Here is a 19,561-nt window from a genome sequence, read left to right as displayed (position 1 = left end):
ATCCTATTTCACATAAGTTTTAGTGGCCAACCACTCTAACTATTTTTTTTACTCTCTATATATTTTTTTGGTTAACGACGTAAAAACATAAGATATAGATGAAACGTAAATTTAATTTATATATTATTTAACATTTTCCTCACGTCTAAAGTTGTTTATAGATTACATGTTCTGATGATATATATATATATATATATATATGAAGATAAATTTAATTTATAGCAACCTTAACATTGGACAAAGAAAAATTACTTCATTAAAAAAAAAACATAATTAGTACTTGGAAAATTGGGTTCATATCTTTGCGATTTCACTTTTCTAATATTCCTTGTCTTTTTTTAAAAAAAAAATTACTCTCTTAAATCTCATCTTAATTAGCAGGACAAGATGGTTGTTCTTAATGAGATTTATTTTTAAAACGCGCTTATGCAGTCAAGTCCATTGTTAGTAATATAGTTAAATTTACCTACCCCATAATAAGAATTTAGAAGATTATTTTTTAATTTAGGAAAATTTATTTTAATCATAGAATAGATATACAAGCTGATTTTTTTTTTTTTTTTTAATTTTGGTAGTGAGTGTAAGAATAATTATATGACATATCGGAGGATATTTTGTTCACAAATAGAAAGAATTCAATTCCTCTTCAAATTTTATTTGACATATTTGTATTTAGTAATCATTTGCACAACCATGCATAAAATAAAATTAAAGAAAAAAAAACCACTTGCTTCTTATATAATTAACTACACCAATAGTAATTTACCAACACAGTTAACGATTTATTAAAAAGAAAACAGACAAGTAATTACATTATACACTTTTTTCCCCTTAAACATCGTTAGCAAATGTAGATTTCCGACCTATGACAGAGAGTGGATATCACACTTTACATTTTTATCCAATAAAAAGGATTTTTTTTTTCTTTTTGCTAATATTTATAACTCTGCGACGTAAAGTGTTCGACTGCTAACTAAGCTGCATTTGTATTTTACGACTCAACTGAGAGGCACAACTACATGGTGACATCAAGTAAGTTCCACTTAGGTTGACATGTAAAAGATGGTTGCAGTTAAGTATTATTAATTGTTTAGGTGCGACAACCTTTGACATACACAATGAGCTTACTCATCTCATCCAAACTGATGACGCCATCGTGGTTTGCATCGACAGCGCGAATGGCTTCCTTGACTCTCAAGGCGGTCCACCTTGAACCCAAATAGTTGAAGGCTCGTGTCAACTCTTCTTTGGTCAGCTTCCTGTCTCTGTCGATGTCATGTTTCTTGAAAATCCAGGCGAGCTGTTCTTCACTCAAAGAACTGTACTTGTTTCCCATGCACACGAAGAACAAGAAGAAATTAGAAGAGATTTTGTTTGGGATGTTAGTGGTTAGGGTTTGCTCTTTGAAATGGAGATTTATATACTGTGTAAAAGTGTGCATGTTGTTGTTCACACTCTCACATGGGATTTATATATTATTCTTATATTCTGAACGTTTTCTTTTAGAGTTTCTATATGAAAGAAATTATCATTTTGTATAGCAAATGCATGCTATATAAACAATGAGTTTTGATATGTTTAATTAGATTATATTTATTACTTTACGTTTAGATTAATATAATTAAACATAGACTAAACGATTTTAGATTTTTATTTTTGGAAAACTACACACAATGTTTGGTATAGTTTTTGTTTCAGCGTTAAAGATGTGTACGAGCTGTCACTGTGCAATTGGAGAAAGAGTCTTTACGCCAACCCTTCTCCACTTTTGTGCATTCTGAGGATATATTTTCTATAGAAAGTACAAGGTTTTAGAATTATAATGTATTATAATTAGTGATCTTAAAAGAAAATATATATGCCTAACTATTCATACAGTCCTGTTACAAATGGAATATATATAAACTTACAATCAAAAAAACAATTTTATTTGTTATTCTGGAAAAGCAAACTACATTTTGTTTTCCTTAAATCCTTCAAGTTTTTCACGTTTAAAATAGCAGGAAAATTTGGAAGAATTTATAAGAAAATCTAAAAAATTGATGCAAAAATTTAAAATAGTTCCATTTTGTTGTATTTGAAAACACAACACAAAATAAAATATATATCATTAAATTAGTATAAACTCTTATTCTGATACATTAAAAGAATTATATGTTTAATTATAATTAAAATTTAATACGTAACTATATCCAAATCGACTCCTTTTTCCATTTAGCCAAGAGTTCAAGCATTCTAGTGAAGATTATATCAATATATATTCTTTTCTTTTTTCCTGTCATTACTATAGCCCTACCTAAAACAATAGTCATTTTATCATTACTAATTAGTAATTACTATAGCCAATCTAAAAGCTCATTGGTTCACTAAATTAAAATTTTCCACTTAAAGATGGAAAAGAGAGAGTAACTTTTGGGAGTACTTTAACAATTAATAAATAATAGGCAGTCAAAGTATAGTATATCTTCTAATCATCACACTGTCTTCTTTATTTAATACAATTTTTCTAATTTATCAAAGATTTTCTAGTGGCAAGAATATTATCAACTACAATTCTTCCTAAATTGTGTGTTGCAAGACAACAAAAAGGTACTCTTTAATTAAAGTGCCCATCTCTTTTCTATCTTAATTTTATCTTCACAAGCTAAGTATTGATTATGATTTTTTTTTTGTGCTTAATTCCTAAAGATTGGTTTCTTGCTATATTAATTTAAGAGTTTTATGACAAATAGAAAATAAAACTTTACTGTGTGTTTGTAAATATTTTTTAACTGTTTTATTATTTAAAACAATTTTTTAAAATTATTTTTGACATATTTAACCCTTTCCTAAGTTAAATATTTTTGCATATATATAATTGACATGTAGCAAGCTATATATATAATTGGACAATTGGGTTATAAGATAGTTGAAGAGTATACCTGAGTTTTATTTCTTTAATCTATTCTTTTCCTAGATCACAATATGTGGCATAGAGAAAATTGAACTTTTCATTTTAGTTGTTGAGAAAAAATTAAACCACCAATGTCAAAGTCAATAATATAAGTTTTATATCAATGAAATTGTGCAGATTTACCTACACTAATTAAGTATTTTTTTTTGTAATTAAAGAATAGTTTAACTTATTTAGGAAGATATTGCTAAAAAGTAGAAAGAATACAATTCCCCTCTTTGCTTGTTTATCAACTTGTAAATATTTATTCTAACAACTGTTCTAATACTCAAAAGAAATATATAAACCAAGAGTTTAAGAATATTTTTGTTGCTTATTAATATATGAAAAGCACTTCAAGTTCCTACCAACTAATTTGGTAGTCTCCTTATTCCTTTTTGACTAAATATTCAATTAAACTTTTTGTTCAATGCACAGGAGAAGAAGAATTTCACATTTTTGTGAATAATGTTAACTAAAAACATCAAAGTACGTTGGTTAAAATTTTAAAATTGTTAAACTTTTTTTTTAACAAATATTAAATTTAGACTCAAATTTTAACCTCTCCAACTAAGTGATAATTGAGATAAGTAACTATGTTTTTATTGTTATCAAATCTTTCAAATTTTGAATTTTACATTGATTTTTTTACCATAACAAAAATGTTAAAGTTTATGAATGAAAAACATCAAAAGAGAGATACCATTTATTTTGATCAAATCTATATAAGATTTGATGGTTCTATTCTTCCACTAGTTGTGTTCTCAAATATGTTGGAATCTTCACATCTATTTGATCAACGGCTATTTTAAAATAGTCTAATATATATGTAAAATAATAATACTTTTATAGATGTGGATCATAAAGAATAAATGGTATGTGTTATTAAATTTATTTGACGAGAATTTGGTGTTTTCATCAATTAAAAAGTTAATTTTCTTTTGTGGAGCCAATATAATTTTATCCCAATGCATATACGTACATATACATATATATATATACACACAACAAGTGCAGAACATAAATAATGTTTTAATATCCCATTATTTGTATTTTTTAAAAAAATTAATAAGTATATATCAAACTATTTCAAAGATAATAAAATCATATCAACTTTAACTCCAATCCAACATAACCAACAATGAGAATGCTCCTCCTTGCAATCCATCCGATTATAACATCAATCATCAAATATGTCAAGTATTGAATCAGTCATTACACTTGTTACAATACTATAGAATTTTCTATTTAATTACTCTCATTGAACTTATGTGCATCAACATGGAAGGCAATTGTAGACTTTTTCTTTATTATTGGAAAAAAATTAAGAATGAGGATATATTTCTTTTTGTTCTTAAAGGTAAGTCTCCTTGATGTTAAATTTTGACATTAAATTAAAACAAATAACTAAAAATTTAAATTTAAATCATTGTTATCAATTAAAACGATCTACAACCTAATATTTTTATAAAATATAAAAAGTAAAAATTAGGAACAAATTGAATATGTTGAATTTTTTTCAATTATATCACTGTTTTTCTTTATCATATTTTGAAATCCAACTTCTAAATTAGCCAATATCTTATGGTTGTTGCTGTTACTATTATTGTTTTCTTTTTTTCTTTTACTATTAATTAGGCTAAAAAATTTAGTCGTTTATCATTTTATCTTTATTTTTTGTGTCTAATTAATCTAACCTTAAATCAGCAATATAAGTTTGAACCATTTTGAATCAACGTTATTCTTTTCCTTTTCCTTTTCCATGTATGCCATTCCAAGAGCAAGGGATGAGATGTAATGTATGGTACCAACATCAACTGCCATTACTATATAGTCATCAACTTCATTGATCCACACTCAAATATTTGTAATTCTTTCTCTTTTCATATACATATACACATATATAAAAACGACTCATTTGTGAACCTAAAATGGCCAAAAAAAAAAAAAAAAAAACTCCATTAATCTTCTTTCACCTTAAAAGGAGAAGCAAAAACCAACTCTAAAGTATATAGAGGAGTATTGCAATTTGCACCCCTTCAAACTTTCAACAATAACAATTAGATGTCTAAATTAAAATTTTAAAAATGAAAAAATGAAAAATGGTTGAATCCTCGAAGGTATATAATCAATCAAATTTATACAATTTATATATTTATGTAAGTTTTAGGATTTAATTTTAAAATTTGAAAGTTTGAAGAGTATAATTGCAACTACCACCTTATTTTAGGATGGTTTTGCAATTTTCCTTAATTAATATTACTCTATGAGGAGTATATATATATATATATTAATATATAATATATATATATATATATATATATATATATATATATATATATATATATATATGTCAGCATGTGTCTGAGACGACGCGGAGCGGCCGACGTTCTCAAAAAAGCTAGTTTTAAAATAAAATAGGAGCCATCACCAATCTTTTTTACGGTGTGATTGGACATCGAAATAAAGTAAACAATTTTAAAAAACATGGTCTGCGAAAAAGTGAGTTGAGTTCGTGAATCATTTGTGTGGGGAAAAGTATTAGCATCTCACAACACTCATTTAGAAAAAACGGTGGCCAAATTTTAAATCTTGAATTGAAAATATTTTTTATTTATTTTAAAATTAAGGTCACACCTCATTGCTCCAATATTTGAAGCAATGATTTCATAAAATAAGTAAAATAATATTCCATTAATTAAACTATATATTGAGAAAAATTTCTCACCTTAAGAAAATGAGAAAATATTACAATTTCTCAAAATTTATTATAGACTAGTCTTGGAATAATTTTTTTTTTTATAAAAACAATATCGATTAAATTCTTTTTTTTTTTTCTTGTGATCACATCTTGGACTTCTAAAAATGTGATCCATCACATTAAAAATTCTAGAAAATCGAACTTTCAAATTTCTTAGATTTCATCATAGGAAATTTTTAGCAAAATAAAAGTGGGTTATTAAAAAAGTTGATTAGGGAAAACTTATCAAATATAGATTTATATTTTAAACCTTTTTTAAAAAAGATTAAAAAGGATAGTTTTAAAGTAAAAATTTATAAACGGTTAAAAAATGAAATTTAAGAAAGGTCTTGAAAATTAGGTCAATAGTAAATAATGCATAATGGAATCAAATATATTATACAACGAATTAAGCAAGTAAAATAAGATTTTAATTTTAAAATAATATTGGAAATCGAATCTTGCCCTCCCAAATAACTGACCTCCAGATATTTCTAATTTGATCGTCGGATTTTTTTAGAATGATAAAATGTTATGATATAAAAAATTGATATAAAATACAATGTTAACGTGCAATGAAAATAAGTTAAAATAAATAAAAAACAAAATTATATAAATAAATAATAATATAAAAAGGGAAAGAAGAAATAAAAGAGAAAGAAAAAGATTTTTTTTTAAATAGAGGGGTCGCCACCCATAATAATAATAAAAGAAAAAAAGTAATAATACACATAACAATAATAAGTTATATATATAAATATATATAAGTAATAGTAATAATAAGAAGAAATTAAAAGAGAATAACTAGTAATATAAAAAAAATATTAATAAAAGTATAGTGATAATAATAAAAAACAGTAGAAAATATAAATATAAGTACAATAACAATAATATATATTTTTTAATAATAATGACATAATCTTATTCTCTTTATATTATTAGAGTAAAGAAAATAAAGATCAAGATAAAAATAAGAAAAAAATAAATAAGATTTTATACACTGGGGTGTACGGTAAATTAGAAAAAAAATAATAAGAATAAAAATCAAAATTTAATATTAAAACAAATTTTTATTTTTCTTGAATAAATTGAATTAGATATTTTGAGATTCTCTTAAAAATAAATTAATAAATCAAATGAAAATGAAAAGATTTTTAATTTAAAATTAGATTTCTTTTTACTTAAAAGAATAAAAGTGATATTATAATATTTTATTTTAAAACGAATCCATTGTTTTACCTAAAATAGTATAAATATGATATTAAAAGATTTTTTTAAAAATAAATTGATTACTAATTTTTTTACATTTTTAAAATAAATAAATAATTTAAAATATTATTACTAATATTAATATTTAAAAAAAGATATATACGTAAATAAAAATAGGTAGGTATAATATATATGTATATTTATTATTTGGTAAAGAATAGTAGATATTAAAAAAGATATCCCAAGCTTCAACATATGGTATTTATTCGATTTTTTTCCAATTTGACAAAGATTCGTGGGGTAAGCATCTCTCTGCCTTTCTTTTCCAAGATAAGTTTCATGTTCTTATCCTCTAGATTAAAAATTAACTCAATGATTATCGATTAAGAATAATTTAATATATTCGGAAATATATATATATATATATATATATATATATATGTTAACTCTAAAGTAAAAGAATTTAATTCCTTCCTAACATAATTGATAATTAAATTTGTTGTTATTGATTATTTTATGTCGTCAATATCATGTAAATACACTTTATGATATCAATTAATTAAGCCCCCCTATGATTTGATGTTACGTTCCTTTGCCTTTTTTAACCAAAAATATCAGTCTTGTTAATGTGTTTATTAATTTTATAGTTTATTATTCAGATATGTTATGTTATTTAGCCCCTTTGTCATTTTTTATTTTATGACAGCAATAAAACTCTTCATTGAGATACAATAATTTGCAGATAGAAATTAAAAACAAAAAAACAAAAAAACAAACATCTCTAAAATAAAAATGTATTATATCAAAATCACATATTTTTAACAGGACATAGTTAGCCAAACCTATTAAAAATAGTCATGATTGTTGGAGTATTACTATAATATTTAAATTTACCCTGATATAGCACCTTAAAAAAATTAGTTTTGGTGATTTAACAATAATTTAGTTAAGGTGATTTAACAATATATAATTAAAAACAAATATAAGAATAGTTTTGCCTATATTTATAATTTTTTAAAATATTATCATATACTTAATTATTATTTATAAAATTACTAACTATAAATATTGAATTTACCTTTATGGGTCCAAATTGGTTGCACCTATATCTTTCAGGCCCAATCATAATTGGGCAACGTGACAACCCTGTGTTTGTTTTGGGTTTTGGATTGTAAAAATTTGAGCAACCCAATTCACGCAATTATTATTGTCATATCATCTTTTTTTTAAATCTTCATGTTAGAAAACTACTGGAGTTGTAAATTTAACAATTAAATTTAAATTAATTAAGTATATAGTATAATTTTAAAAGATTTGTAAATATAGCAAAATTCGTTAAATTCTATCAATTATATAAGTCTATCACTGATAGATCATGTTGCAAATATTGGTCTATCACTGATATATCATATGAAGTTGTTGGAATTTTTTGTCCTAAAACTCGTAGTTTGTAAATCATATTCTATTCAATAAAGTTGTTATTGAGAAATTAAATATTATAATCTTAAATCCAATAAATCAAAGTTCCAAGGCTATTTTTTGAATAAACTTGAACTTTATGTGTAAACATAAACGTGGATCAAGTTCGAGTATATAGCCTAAATAGTCTATAGTATATGAAATAAAGGTTGGGCGCCTTATTTTGAGAGACTATGGATGCGGCCCACTTTGTAGTACAAACGATGTGATCCTAATCGTTCATGTAGAGACATGAAAGTGGGGGCATCCTATGTAAAATGTTTACATAAGACTGAACCATGAATTAGTCATTTTTACGTTATAACACCGTTTACTGTTTAAAACTGACTATCTCAATTATTGATGACCTAGGTAACTTAGTCTTAATCCTGAGTTAACTATGAACTCCTGTTCATACGAGATTATCCTTAGATCTGCATAGGTGAGGGCAGCTCATCAGCGTTGGCCCAATAAGCCTCCCATTTCAGGGGTAAGATCGGGTGGATAGCTGGGAACATAGGGTACAAGATGGAATTCACTCCTACCCGCTTTAGGGTTAGTAGATAGGTTGCTCTCTTAAGCACTGAATCCAAGTCTTGAACAAGGGGCCCCACCCTCTCATTGGCCCGAGAGGGATTAAGTTTATAGGTTGAACCTTAAACCAATTGTTCAATAGTGGATTAGTGGGACTTAAGGAGCAAGATGTAATCTTGGGGGTAAAACGGTATTTTGACCCAGCCAAGGTTACGAGCAACCTGTGAAGGATTAACTTACTGATTATGGTTTTATCAAATGGACACAAATATATCTATAGTGAGGGGAGTGCAACTACGGGACTTTAGTGGAATGACCCGTTAGTTAACGAATGTTGATTAACTCGGTTTAAAAGAGTTTAGCTAGTTAATCTTGAATCGTTGGAGCCCATGATCTATAGGTCCATTAGGTTCCTCTGCTAGCTCATATGGATTAAACTTAGAACAGTGTGATGAAATAAGTCGAATTGTTCGAATAGGGAGAAGAAAGGAAAACCGACATATACAGTGATATAATCGTCGGTCTTCTAATTAGAAATAGAGCTTTATGTTTTACATACTATAAGTATGAATGCGGATTCATACTAAGAAGCTCGGAATTGGTCAAAAATAGTAAAAAGTCAAAATGTTGACTTTTGACTTTGAAAAGTCAAACTTTGACCGGCCTTATATTCAAATGTGATTTGAATTTTGGAAAAATGAATGCGGATTCATGCTCGGGAGGTTGGAATTAGTCAAGACGGACAAAATGGTAAAAAGTCAAAATATTGACTTTTGACTTAGAAAAGTCAAAGTTTGACTTTTGACTAGAAAAATCTAATGACCATTTTACCCTTGGACTAAGTTAGTGGGAAAATCCAACATTTTGTTGGATAATCCCACTAACTCTTAGTGGGATATGTGGCTATATGAGATATAGACACCTAGCCCACTAAGTTCCACTAATTGTTAGTGGAATATTAGGTGTTGAGATTTGGCAATTGAATTGCATGCATTTTTGCATGTAATTAGGCTATAAATAGAGATGTTTTCAAATGTTGAAAGACTTTTGCCTCTTTTATCATTTTCATCATCTCAACAAAAGAAAAAAGAAAGCTTCCAATCTCATTTTATCTCCATTACTTTCTACACCAAAATTGGGTCCCACAACCCGGTTCTTTGTCTAGAGGATAGCAGTTGAGTACTAGTGGTGGTCTCGGGTAGAATTGGTAAGAAGACATCAAACCTTTTGAAAGCTTCAAAGGTAATACTTCTTAAAACTCTAATTTGATTAGTTTATGGTTACATGTTAATTATGGCAATTAGGGTAGAAATTCGATTCTTTTTCCGCTGTGCATGACTTAGTTCTATCAGAAGTCTATCAGCGATACAAGTCTATCAGTGATAGTTTTGCTATATTTGTAATTTTTTTAAAATGTTGCTATATTCTTAATTATTATTTCTAAAATAGTCTTCCATTGCAATTTTCCTAAAAAGAAACTCAAGATATTATCATTGCAATGAAAAACTATTTTTGAGATTTTGTATCCTTTTGAGTTATATACCCTGGCTTAAGTTTTCCTCCCATTTCAATTTGAAATATGGGTAAATTTTTGAAGGGTACGAGACCCTTTGTAGGGTGCCATTTTACATATGTGTGTAGATATCGTATTTTGTTTTGTTTTTTTGTTTTTATTATTTTTTAAAAGAATTTAAATTTAAATTTTAAATTTTAAATCTTAAGTTAAATTTATGTTTTAAAACAAAAACAAAAATAAAACTTATTTAAAATTTAAAAGTAAAAGTAAAAGTTTTTGTTCTCTTCTTGTTTTTCTCAACCATCTTGTTTTTCTTGATCACTACGTTCCCACTTTCTCTCAATCTATCACGTTCTCTCACTCTTCCACCTTTCCGTACTTCACTTCACTATCTAAAACTACTCCACTTCTATCTAAAAAATGAGACATTGCCTTATAAAGAGAGAATGAGAGAATTTTTTGCTGGAATTTTTTTGGTGCTAGGAGAATTTTTTTGTTGGGAGGATTATTTGATAGAGAAGAGAGACACGTAAAAGAAATTTTTTTAGAAAGAGGTGAAGATGATGAATATATAACTTTTTGCATTTAAGGCAGATCTATAAGTTAATTTCTTTTATTCATGCTTGATGATACTGCCTTAATTATTTGGCACTCATTTGGGTGTTGTCTTAATTATTCATTTAAATCACTCGTAGCTGCTGTGTTAATCATTTGACATCTTTTAATTATTTGCATCCTTTTAATCATTTGACACTCATTTGATATCTTTTAATTATTTGACACCCATCTCATATTCATTATGTGTAAATTACTTACACCTATTTCTGCATTAATAATTATGCATGATTAATTAATTAGCCTCCTATATTTGACAATACACATATTTCATTTGACCTATTAATTAATTAGCACTTGTCATATTTGACATTTTTAATTTGTTGCATCTTGAGTTAATTATTTGACATTCATTTGGCCATTTGACTATTTTGATTGCATGCATATAGTTAATTAATTTGATACTCATTTGACTATTTGATTGTTGGGTTGATTAATTAGTTGTTTTGCATCTGTTTAATTATTTGGCATCCATTTGGCTACTACCTTAATTAATCTGTTATGGATTAATTATTTGACATCCATTTGGGTGCTATGTTAATTACTTCATTTGGTTAATTAATTAAATGATGTGTTAATTAATTGATTGCTGTCTTAATTATTTAGCACCCATTTGACACCAATTTGGCATACTGATTTAATTATTTGCTATCTTTTCAATTATCTAGCCACCCATTTTACATTTTTCGTTAATTGGGTGTATCCATTTGGTATCTTGCGTTAATAATTATCAATTTGACATATGTGTTAATTATGCATTTGAAAATAATTATTCATTTGACATACACTCTTAATTATACATGGTTAATTAATTAGTATCATGTATTTGACAGTTTTAATTTTTGGAGGCTAATTATTTGCACATCGTTAATTATTTTGGCACTCATTTGGCCTCTTATGTAAATTACTCGTTCGAATTATTTGCATTATATATTAAATTATTTGACATTCATTTGGCTACTGTGATTATTTATGGTCATATTGCATTAAACCTATTATGGCACTCTTGCAGTTAATTATTATTTTATCCATTTGACATCCTCGTTTAATTATTCATTAATCTGGTTTGGCCTAATTAATTATTTTTCATATTGCTGAATTAATTAATTATTTTGTATATTTGTGAATTAATCAATTATTTTGCATATTTCTGAATTAATCAATTATTTTTTTTATATTTTTGAATTAATTAATTGTTTTTTATATTTCTGAATTAATTAATTATTTTGCCTATTTTTGAATTAATTAATTATTTTGCTTATTTCTGTTTCTGCATTAATTAATTATTTTTGTATCTTTCTGCATTAATTAATTATTTTGCATCATTTTGAATTAATTAATTATTTTGCATCATTCTGTATTAATTAATTATCTTGCATCCTACATTAATTAATCATCTTGTACATTTTGCATATTACTTACATTATCTTGTATTTGTTTTATGTATTTATTTTATCTCACCATATTATCCTTCAACTATTTTTCAAATTTAATAATGTTTTGTGATTGTTATTATTCATTTTCCAATTGAAATATAAAAATGTAAATTGGAGAAAAATATTGTTTTTTTATGGATTTTATAATTTAAATTCCATAAATACATGAAATTTTTCCGTTTGAAATTTTAATTAATAGATTGTTTTTAAATAAACACATTTCATATTTTAAATGAGATTGAGTAGTGTTTTCTATGAATTTATTAATACATGAAATTTCTCATTAAACACCTATGATAGAGATTAAAATATCAAGTTTTAATATCTTAATATTGAATAAAAAAATCTTCTAAAATAAAAATAACCTTCATTTTCTAATGGCTCTTATGCCACCAATAATTATCAATTCATGCTTAGGTTTTACTTTCTTCTTCGATATGAATCGATAAACATGAGACATTTAAACAAAACCTAAATAAAAACTTTGTTTTGTGAACCTCTATATTTAATTTAAAAGATAAAATTGGCTAACCATTTTGTGGGTGTTGTAGGGTGTAACAACTTCCCTACACAACTCACTTCCGAACTTAAATTTTTTAATTTACGTAGACCATTTTTTTTCTTTTTTGGGTGACCAATCACACCTTAATATGATTGGTGGCGACTCTAAAACTATTCATTTATTAAAATTAAATAAACGGAGAGGTCGGCCGCTCCGCGTAGCGATCACGTCGCGACAATGTAGACAGTATTTATACCATAAATTAAAAAAAAGGATATTCATTGTTCTGATATTATTTGTTTTTGTAACATGTGGTTGCTTCACTGGGGCAGAAAATAGTCTTAAGAGATATAAATCTAGACACTAGTCCCAAAATTCCATGGCCATGTGTGCTTGCTGCTACATATATAAGCAAACAAAATGAACTTTTACGCACCTGCACAGGTACATGTGTGTCATATACACAGAATTTCATTTTGTTGCTTTTATATATTTAGGTGAATAGTTATATCTTATAGGAACAACTTATATAATGGTTTTTCAAGCTAAATTACAAGGTTAAACTTATGTCTCTGACTAGAGATTTGTCACACGGACTTGAAATATATGACGACTGGAAACAAACTGCGGTCTTGCACCAAGAGAGTACATATAGCTATGAACCTGCGGTATACATAATAAGTTTACTCATCTCCTCAAAGCTGATGACATCGTCGCAGTTGTCGTCAGCGGCGTGGAGGGCTTGGTGGACTCTAAAGGTGGTGAACTTGTAGCCCAAATACTTGAAGGCGCTCTTCAGCTCTTCCTTGGTCAACCTTCCATCTCCATCCTTGTCGTGGTTCTTGAAAACTTTGGCCACCTCAAACTCCGTCAACGACGCTGGAAAACACTTAAAAATCAAGCCGTTGGAGGTCCCCATGGATGGGTTATAATACGTGTATAAGGGTTTTGCTCTAAAAGAAGAACAGGTAAGAGGAGGGAAAGACTTTTGTGTTGGTTTAATTTACAATGGGAGAGATTTATATCTATAAACATGTAAAATGAACGTGCGGTGTTTCTTTCTCACACGTTTGGACTCACCATCTTCATGAAGCAAGCAGCCTACCAAATCTCAATTTTTTTGAACATGTGTTTCTTCTGTTACGAAGGAGAGAGGGAGAATTGTTGGTTTCCCTTTTTCTTGACCTATGAAGGAAGATAAAAGGAGTGGAATTTTTAGGCCACCTAATTTCTATTAATTTAAAACTTTTTAGAAACATGTGTTTTTTTTTTTCTTTATATATATAAATTTAGTTCTTACATTTCAACTTTTCTTTTTATATTAAGAACTATCTATAAACATGTAAAATAATGCACAGGTGGACTCATCATCTTCAAAGGTGTTTTGTTTCTTCTATTAAGAGTAGGACCTTGAATGATAAAAATTGATTCTTTAGACATAGCAAACAATTGTTACCATTCCTACAATTATGTAATTAGTTTAAGGGTTCAATTTTAACCTTTGATTTTCCAATTAAAAATTTGAAGGTATACATTTACAACTATATCATCAATGTAGTTTTTATCATTTGTCTTTCTTGAAAATACATAATACTCAAGTTTTCATGCCCTAGATCATTACGAGAGATTACTTTTGTAAATAATAAGTTTTATTTTTCTCTGTATCAGAAAGTTGGTAGCTAACAAATTTAATTCCCAAAGATCCATTTTATACGAAGATTAATTTCAACATTTGATGGAAAGCATATTCTTTTTAAAAGTAGGGTGTGACTTAATAGGGAAAGTTGTTAGGTTGAGTACACACCAAACATAATACAAATGGTCTGGGTAGTGTCAATGGCGCAGTAGAGAAAATACAATGTCTTCGAAAATTGAAATGGGGCAATTATTTTTAATTTATTGGTATAATTTTTTTATGAAATAAAAAACAAAGGTGTAAACTCAAAAATATGTATCATAGTATTATAGAGATACATAAAAATAATCGTCTGTGGTTAACATGTTTAACCTTAATAGCTTGTATTTACAAATTGATATGTACAGTAGATTTATATTTTCTATTGTTCTCGTGTGAGATAGATGGTCAAGATTAACTCAAAATCAATCAAAATTCTAAAATATATTCAAGAAATGACATTAAAAGAACACACAACAACAAAAGTAATGTGCTTCATTTTATAAATATTTTATTTTATCTTAAAAAGAAAAAAAAAAAGAAGAAAAATGAGTTCGTTTTCTCTCTTTTTTTATGGTAAATTTTCAATGTTCAATTCTAAAAACGAAAATAAATATTTTTTAAAAAAAACTAGTTTTTCAATTAGTTTCTAAAACTTGGTTTTTGTATTTGTTTATAGAAGACAGATAATTAGAAAATATAAAAACCTATGGACAAGTAGTGTTTATAAATTTAGTTTATAGAAACAAAATAATATTAAAGTGGAGGCTAAATTAAGTTACAAAAAGAATCACAGTAATGCATACTTGAAAGGGTTAAAAGTATGTAGTTTTGATGTGTATTAATAAGGTTTATATTATATATGCTAATTGATGTTAATTAACAATCAGTATTAGTTTATTATTTTACATGTACACAAGTCCATTGGACCTTAGACTTTAATATTTAAGCTTAGTCATATCTTTGTTGTAATCATGATTGTAAACTCTAATACAAATCTCCATATTCTTTCTCTAAACCCTATCTATCTCTAAAACATTACGAGAGAAACCCACAGAAAAAGTTGTTACCAACTTTCTGATTATTAATTAAAATTGATTAATAGGAATTGATAAATAAATATCTTTATATATATCTACCTAATCTTACCAATAAAAAATGCTCAAAATTTTGTTTCTTTTTATAAAATACCACTGTATCTTCAAAATATTTAATTAAAAAAACAATTCATCGTTGAAAGAATTTTTCTTGTTGAGATGCTCACAATTGGGGTATATGGGTATAGTTTGCATTCTAATATCAATAAGTAATTTATTAGGTATATTGAATGGGAAAGGAAAGTAATTCTAAATTGAGAAGTAAATACAGATGGGTATTAGATGTAATTGGATTCCATTGCTTACATGGACACAGTTGTAAAGAGAGAAAATAGAATATTTGACATCTCAAGCAAAAATATAAGTATAATGTTTTAATGAGTTGAACTATATTCAAGTCGATCACATATAAATATATTTGGTGATGACGATTAAAATTATTAATATATATATAGATATAAGTTACAAGATGAAGAAATTTTTTTGAATATGTGTTAAAATATAGTAAAATTTGTTATTCATAAATTTTATTATAGGTCGTTAAATTCTAAATAGTGATAGGTTTGTATTTAAATTTTTTGTTATAGTTATAAATGATTTTGGAGTATTATATATATGTTAATACTTTATTTGGTGTATTTAGAAATTGGAATTGCCCCTAAGATAGGGAGACCGTACTAATCAGATTTTCACGAATTTCATTCCAAAATTTGACCAACTTCCCTTTATTTTTATTTTTATTTTTATTATTGTAATATTAAAAACACCTAATGAGAAGCTTAACAAAAAAGAATTAAAAATAAATAAACAATCAATATTCTTTCATGTTAGGGTATAAACAAATCCATGACTATGGTTTTGCGTTTTATTCGAAAAAAACGATTAGTCCAAACAAGTTTAGTACATTTGTAATAATTGGTGTGATCTTCTATCTTAACTAGAAGTGGAAAGTCATTTAACTCTAAATGTTCTATTAAAGGAAACATTCTAGTCTAAAACTTGGTGACAAAATATGAGACCGAAAACTCTATTTAGTAAAAGAATTGAATCTATGGAAGAATTTTTAGACTATTGGTAATATTATTTTATTTTTAAGTTTAAAATGATGCATGTGAAGACCAAAATTTCTCCTAGCTTTATTGTGCTAAAAAGACCTTGAAAATTTATAGAAGTGTTTGTATATATACAAGATGCAATCTTGTTATTATACATGAGAGAGAATAGAATGGATTAATATCGTAGGTTGCCAATACTTGAACTGTGATATATTTTAACAAAATTAATTTTAAGAAAAAAATGGTAATTGAGTTAAAAAAAAAAAAACTATATTATAGATAAGGCATCAGCTAGATCATTGAAAGATGATTTTAAATGAATCCAAATTCTTTAATCTACTTTTCATTTATTAAGAATTTTTTAAAGAAAATTTTAGTATCATCTCAAATAATTGAAGACTATGTTAAATACACTCTAAATTATTAATATTTCCAGAGAAAAAAAAATTAAAAATGATTCCAAACACGACGTACATCGAATCATGAGTTCAAATCATATCATAATATTATTGTTCCATCTCCCTGCAAATTAAATTAGGTCCATTCTTTATATTAGAGACAAGCAGAGAGTGAGATCGAATCAATACACAATCAACAAAACCATTTAACAATTTTTTTTATTATTATTTATATATCGTTGGACAAAGAGGGGTATTAATTCGAATCCACTCATTCAAATACAGATAAATATATGAAGACATATATATAATATATATATATATATATAGGTGAACAAGAACAACTGAAGTTGATATAGCTAACATACATTTACTTTTTAACTAATAGTGTATTTACGAGTTTTGGCATACTTAATTAGCTTCCCCATCTCATCCATGCTGATGACACCGTCCCCGTTGGTATCGGCGGCACGTAGGGCTTCTTCTACCCGGAAGTTGCAGAAGCGTGAGCCGAGATATTCGAAGGCTTGCTTCAACTCCTCCTTCGTCAGATGCCCATCCCCGTCTCGGTCATGGTTCTTGAAAACGTTGGCCAGTTGCTCCTCTGAGAATGGAACTAGAACTCGTTTGTACGTTTTGCTTTTGGAGTTCCCCATCCAAGAGAAGAAAGAAGAAGCCGTAATAGATGACGAGGAAAGGAAATAAGATTTGATGTATATATATACACATATATCTTTTAATTTGTTTTTTGTTGGGCTTGAAAACTAGGCTTTTTAATGTGCTTTTATAGTGAGGGAAAGCATCCCTGTTAACTAATATTGAATGTGCTAGTCTTCTCTAATCAATTGATAAATGATAAGTATTTTGATATTAGTTGAACTATCTCAAGTTAGCGTGGCGAATTTTAGATTCCAATAACTTTTATCTTTTAACAAAGGATAATAATGATATGTGTTTTGGTCTTAATATTTTAGGAGACTATTAAGATAAGTCTTATGTCTCTTGTTATTCCAACATTTTAAATGGTGTAAAATTAAAATTATTTAAAATGATTATAAATTCACCCAAATATTAAAAATAATGGAACAATTAACCATGGTATAAGAATAAATTAACGTGTTATATGAATATTTAGTTATAAAGTAAAAGGAATTTGATTCCACGTCCAAACGGAGTCAAAAGTGATTTTTTTTTATTGTCAATTTTTTTTACTTAACTTATTCAAATTTAAAAGTAAATATATAAAAATATAAGTTTATCGTTCATAAATTTTGTTATATTTATCATTATTTAAAAATATTTCTTTATCCCTTTTAAAATCATCGGGTGCAATCAATCCATAGAAAATAAATTTTCTGTCAAATCTTTTTAAATTTTAAATTTGATCTTTTATGTGTTTCTCTTTTTTTTTCTCATGCAATTTCTTACTATCCAAAAGTGGTAAAAGATGCATTAATGAAATGGGGGTGTGATATTCAAAGACCATTTTATCATCAAATATAGAAACATATATTTTTTTTAAAAATTGTCTATGGTCCTTATAGTCAATTATTTTTAATGTCTTAGCAAAAGTTGATGGGGTAATGTTTATTATTGAATTATATATACAAGAATTAAAATTACTTTGTTTTCTCCCTTCCTTTTCCTTTCCTTTTCTTTATTTCTTCCTCCATCCATGTCAACCGATGTGTTTGATGCCATACTTGTTTCTTCAAAAGAACGCGCTTCTAGAATCTTTATTAAGTAAATACGAGTAACTTCTTTTGACTTTTAGCATCCGCAAAGTCATTACTCTTCACAAAAATGATAGTGTAATTGATTAGTTATGTTCATACATATCTATTTACAGCTAGCAAACTTTCATAAAAAAAAAAATTGAAAATTTTGATCCTTCTCTTTTCTTTGGAGTGAACAAAACATTTTTGTTTGGAGTGAACAAAACATTAATGATATATAATCTCATGTTAAGAACATAATTACTTCTAAAAAATTTTTTGATTATGAAATCCAAATTACAACCCAAAATCAACTAATTTTCTAAATCTTTTAAAAGTAACCTATGATTTGTCCTTGATTATTTTAATGAAGGATATCTGTGAAATAAAATGTTTTAATTAAAGTTGGTAAAAAAAAAAAAGCTAAGCTTATATGTCCTTTTTTTGGTTTAATTAAATACAAACTTGTATTTTCTTAATTATTTTAAACTAATATATATATTTATTTATTTATTTATTTATTTATTTATTTATATATATATATTTAGATGTGTCATCATTGATACTCAACATATGCTACTTGAAAAACAATGATTTTGTTAATGGATGAGCTAAGTTTTGAGTTTAAAATGTCAAAATTAAATTATTTCAGTGCATATTCATATGTCCAAGTACATTT

This window comes from Cucumis sativus, chromosome 2 (assembly GCF_000004075.3).
Source record: "Cucumis sativus cultivar 9930 chromosome 2, Cucumber_9930_V3, whole genome shotgun sequence".
Taxonomy (NCBI): domain Eukaryota; kingdom Viridiplantae; phylum Streptophyta; class Magnoliopsida; order Cucurbitales; family Cucurbitaceae; genus Cucumis; species Cucumis sativus.
The sequence above is the reverse complement of the archived record's forward strand: the minus strand, read 5'-3'. Positions refer to the sequence as shown.